General features: G+C 42.3%; 1 pseudogene; it reads left to right on the top strand.

The window, feature by feature from the left end:
* The first annotated feature begins 2,999 nt into the window (after positions 1–2,999).
* LOC108490726 lies at positions 3,000–3,349 on the top strand (annotated as a pseudogene).
* The last annotated feature ends 2,273 nt before the right edge of the window (positions 3,350–5,622 follow it).

The following is a 5,622-nucleotide window of genomic DNA, read 5'->3' as shown; positions in this document are numbered from 1 at the left end:
CTACATGGCAGATAACAGCTCAGTGTTTTCTTCTGACCTCTGTAGGCACTGCATGACACAGGTTCATTTACATAGGCAATACACTCATACACATAAAATAAAAATAATAATATATATATGCTATATATTTTAAGTTCATTTTTTTAGGACCAGCTAGATGACTCAGTGGTTAAATGCATTTGCAGTCAAACCTGAGGATTTGAGTTTGATCCCCGACTCCACGTATGCAAGGAGAGAACCTACTCTGCCTCTGCCTCCCAAGTGCTGGGATTAAAGGCATGAGCCGCCATGTCCAGCTGACTCTCACTTTGTTTTTTGTTTATTTGTTTTTGGGTTTTTCTAAACTTATTTAGTATTTATTTATTTAATGTGTATGCATGTATTGCCTGCATGTAGGTAAGTGCACCCATGTCCTGCAAAGCCCTAGGAGGTCAGAGAAGGATGTCGGATCCCCTGGGACTGGAGTTATGGACAGTTGTTAGCTGCCATGTGGGTGCTGGGATTCGAACCCGGGTCTTCTGCAAGAACAGCCAGTGTTCTTAACTGCTGAGCCATCTCTCCAGCCCCTGTTTTTGTTGTTTTTAAGACAGGGTCTCCCTGTAGCCCCAGCTGGCCTGGCACTCACTAGGTAGACCAGGCATGACCCTCATTTTGTAGGTGAAGAGCTGAGGTCCAGAGATAGTAATTTGCCTGAGGTCAACCAACCAAAGCTCTGTCCCAGTCGGACTTATGTTGGTGCACAACTGCGTTTGGGGGAAGGCTAGTTTAGCTAAAGCTAGGAAGCTGGGGATGTAGTTTGGCAACATGAGTAAGTAGTGCTTAGCATGTGTGAAGCCCTAGGTTCCATTCTCAGCACCTAAACTAATAAAGCCAAACAGGAAGGGATAAGGAAAGAAAAAGAAACGTGTCACCTACTACTGCCTGTCAGTCAGTCATTTGTCTCTTCTTCATTCTTTCAATGCCTCCTTGATTGTGCTCTGTCGCTGTCCCTTTCTTTTAAATACAGTCGTGTGTGGCCTGATGCTGTAGTCATCCCACAATCATGAGCAGAACCATCCCTACTACCCTAAGGTTAGCTGGGTGGATAGGTAGAAAAAGCTTTGATCTTTGATGATGTTCTAGTTTGCTTTCTGTTGCTGTGATAAAACACTCTGACCAAAAGCAACTTGGGGGAAGAAATGGTTTATTTCAGCTTCCACTTCCAGGTCACAATCTATTATTGAGGGAAGTCAGGGCAGGAACTGAAGCAGGAACTGAAGCAGAAATCATGAAAGAATGTTGCTTACTGGCTTGATCTGTGGCTTGCTCTCTACTTTCTTATTTTATTTATTATTTTTATTTTATGTGTATGAGTGTACTGCCTTCATGTATCTAAGAGCACCCGTGTCATGCAGTGCCTGCAGAGGTCAGACGAAGGCACTGGGTCCCCTGAAATTGGAGCTACAGATAGTTGTTAGTCACCATATGGGAGCTGGGATTTGAACCCAGGTCCTCTGCTGGAACAGCCAGCTACTTAACCACTGAACCATCTCTCCAGTCCTAATTCTCTACTTTTTTTTGGTCTTTTTTCGACAGGGTCTCCCTGTAGGCCCAGCTGGCCTGGAACTCAGAGATCCGCCTGCCTCCGCCTCCCGAATGCTGGGATTAAAGGCGTGCACCACCATGCCTGGCAAATTCTCTACTTTCTATACAGCTCAGACCCACCTACCTAGGGATAGTGCTGCCCACAGTGGGCTAGGCCTCCCACATCAATCATCCATCAAGATAATCTCTCAGAGACATGGCCATAGGCCAATATGATCTAGGAAATTCCTCAGTTGAGGTTCCTGTTTCCCAAGTGACTCTGGGTTGTATCAAATTGACAATAAAATTCACCAGCACAGATGGTATCATTGAGCCACTGCACCTAATGCCAGTCATTTGAAATAGAAAGCATTCTTACAACCTCAGTCAGTTAATGGGGATCGCTGTATTTTTCCACTGAACTCACCTATGGATTCAGAAGATAAGGAAGATAGGCAAGAAGGAGAGAGTCTAAGAAAAGGGTTCACCTGGGCAATGTTCAAGCCGAAGTAATAAGCTTGTAATAGTAACGTAATAAGCACTCTCAAAGGAGACAAAATGACCCCAAGGAGATGATAATTGGCCCTTAAGTTAGAGATGCAAAAGAAATCATAAATATAATACAATGGTTTATGGCTCTCCAAAGCTCAACCTTACCAGACAAAAATCTTATTCCATATATATTTTTTTTCAAGGTATAATTTAAACCTAATCAACTCTTTCCTTCTCAGGGCAGTAATAAGGAAAAATATAAACAAACAGGAAAAGTTCTAAAACAAAGAAGAATAGTGTTTCTAGCTTCTGAAGGTCGATCTCTTGCTCCTTCCTGGAAGCCCTGAATTCTTCTTTCTCAGAGGCATTGTGCTAGCTCCACACAGGCCTGATCTGCTCAGTCCCTCTTGAGCTTTGTAACCCAGATGATGAAAGACTATATAGGCCCACAAGTCAGACCTCATGCAGAACACGAGACTCTACAGGATACAAGCCCTTTGTTCTGCATAACCTTTAAGCAGTGGAGCAAGAGGGTGCAGGGCCACACTAAGAAAATTATAGATGGGGCTGGGAATGTAACCCAGTCAATAGAGTGCTTGCTAAGCATGCACAAAACCTTAGGTACACTCCTTACCACACCATAGTACATATTTGTAATCCCTGTACTCAGGAGGAGGAAGTAAAAAGATCAGAAGTTCAGTAGCTCATGCCTGTAGTCCCAGCACTTGGGAGGCAGAGGCAGGGGGACCTCTGTGAGTTCAAGGCCAACCTGGATAGTGAATTCCAGGCCAGCTGGGGCTACAGGGAAACCCTGTTTCAAAAAGACCAAAAAAAAAGCTCAGAAGTTCAAGGTCATTCTCAGTCACAGAGGGAGTTTGAAGTCACCCTGTCTCAAAAAAAGAAAAAACTGCTCTTCCAGGGATGGTGCTTTGGAGGCACTCAGAATGGTCCAGCATTTAACGTACCATCATAGGCTTTTCTACAATACAGCCTCTCACAAAACTAGGCTGTCCCAAACCCCTGGTAAGAGAACTGTTTACCTTTATACCAAAGAAGTTTGGGAAAGCACCCAAATCCAAATGTGGTGTATGCCCAGGCAGACTCCGAGGGGTTTGTGCTGTGAGACCTAAAGTCCTTATGAGATTATCCAAAATAAAAAAACACATCAGCAGGGCCTATGGTGGTTCTATGTGTGCTAAATGTGTCTGTGACAGGATCAAGTGTGCTTTCATTAGTGAGGAGAATAATTGTGAAAGTGCTGAAGGCATAAGCACAGAGTCAGAAAGCAGTTTAAACATGAGGCTTGTGTAAGTAATAAAAACCGTAGTTTGTTTTGTGGAAAAAAAAATATATATGCTAAAGAGAAGGCTCAGTGGGTGGTTAAGAACACTGACTTCTTTTTTTAATTTTTTATTGAATTTTTGTGTATTTCATACATGAAATCATCTTTATACTCCCTTCCCCCTTCTCCTTTGGCACCCTCCCATAGTACCCCCACTGGAGTTCATATATTCTGTCATTTGCCTATTATGTAAAGTTAGTGTCCTGAGATGTCCCTCAGTGCAAGTTCATCCACCATAGTTTAGTCAACCTATCTAGAGTCTCTCTCTTTAAGAAGATCAGCTCTTCTTCACCCAGCAGTAATCAGCTGCCAATAATTCTTCGACCAAGATTGGGGCTTGCTGTTCATTTCCAGTTTTGTGCTGGGTTTTTGTCTGCCTAAGTTTGCATTGGTCTTGTGCATGCTGACACCATTGCTGTAGGTTTGTACAAGAAGGGTCCCAGGCACCTGTAGGATTATTTTCGTACGGTCTTGCACCTCCTCCCTGGCTCTTACATTCTTTTCTCCCCCTCTTCCACAATGGTCACTGAGCCCTGGGTGGATGGACCTCAATATAGAAGTCCTGTCCAAGGACCCACACTCTGCAGATTCTTATTCTCTGTTTTGGCCATTTGTGGTCTTCTGTGTTCCTGGCCCTCTGTTGCATGAGGGCACTTCATTGATGAGAATTGAAAGATGCATTAGGGACTAGATGTGTAGACATTGCATCATAAATGTGCCACTTAGGCTTGGGCAGTTCACAGAGAATCTCTGTGTGTGACCAGTTGTGAAACTCTGTAATAATCTCTGTCTGTTCAAAAAAGAAGCTCCTTTGATGGGCTGGTGACTGGGATACTTGTCTGTAAATTTAAGGATCCATATTTTGCACAGAGTAAGAAATTTGTATTAGGCTAGGTTTACAGTACCAGACATGAGTTTCCTCCCACTGAGTGGGCTTTAAGTCCAATTAGGTAGCTGTTGATTAACCCCAAGATAAAAGTGCCAGTACTGCACCAATGTCATTTGCTGTGCTGGTCATTGAGATGGTGAGTACTGACTGTTCTTGCAGAGGACCCAGGTTCAGGTCCCAGTACTAACCACTGTCCATAACTCCATTTCCAGAGAATCTGGTCTATGGGAATAGCACACACATGGTACACTGACATGTGTTCAGGCAAAACACTCATAAATATAAAATAAAAATATTTTTTAATCATTTTAAAAATTTTTTAATAACTACATGATTAGAAGAAGCATTTCATTACAGCTTTAACATATTCAGTAACATACTCCAGAGCAAGAGTACATCTCTTTCACAAGTGGGTGCAAGTTTCTAGGTTCACAGTTGAATTAATACAGTTATACAGTATTGAACTCAGTATAAGCCCTGTAAGACATAAAATTGAATGAGTTTTTAACCTTTAAAAAAGATCTCCATTTCATTTTAGAATATATTGTTCCTTGCAGAAAGACTCATTGTTTTTGCTACTAACACTGAGATGTTGGCACATGCATCTCTAATCTGCATGTATCTGACTATTACTAGTCATAATCAGATGCACTTGGATCTTTGGTGCCTGTATGTCTATAAAGTCATCGGGTAGATTTCAATGGTAATGTTTATCACCTCTACTAATTAACATGACGTAAATTTCCATGCTTCCTCCTCAAATATAATACATTTTTAAAAATTTGTTGATTTTGTGTGTGTGTATGTGTATATCACATAAAACATCCCAAACCGTCTTATTCAACTATACACCCACTTCCCAGATGACACCTTCCCATAGCCTCCCTCCCCCCTAGACCCCTTATACTGTGATATCCCTGCTACTGTGTGATGTGTTGTTGGCACCCCCAGCCATTCCCCACTACTTGTCCATCTGGTGAATCTAGTCAGCCTATCTTTGTTTTAGGAAGGTCAGCTGTTCCTCTTCTAGCAGCAATCAGTTGCCAATATTCCTTTAGATAAGATTGGGGTCTGCTGTTCATTTTCCCAGTTCAGTGCTGGGTTACTATCTGGGAGTCCCTTTGGCCACCCTGGCCAACAACTCAGAAGAATTGTTGCTTGTTATGTAGCCTTTAGCTATACATATGGACTCTCATGAAATTAAATTGGCCCCTTTAATCATTGGTTATACTTTGCTTTTGGGTGTTTAAGGCCATACAGTTGGTTCAGATAAACCGATTTATTTTTACTCTTAAGGTCATTTGAAGATCTGTTCCTCAGGGGTTACATGGGCTTG

The sequence above is a fragment of the Nannospalax galili genome, unplaced genomic scaffold (genome assembly GCF_000622305.1).
Source record: "Nannospalax galili isolate Female #2095 unplaced genomic scaffold, S.galili_v1.0 scaffold1255, whole genome shotgun sequence".
NCBI lineage: Eukaryota > Metazoa > Chordata > Mammalia > Rodentia > Spalacidae > Nannospalax > Nannospalax galili.
Note: the sequence above shows the minus strand (reverse complement) of the source record. Positions and strands in the feature narration are given on the sequence as shown.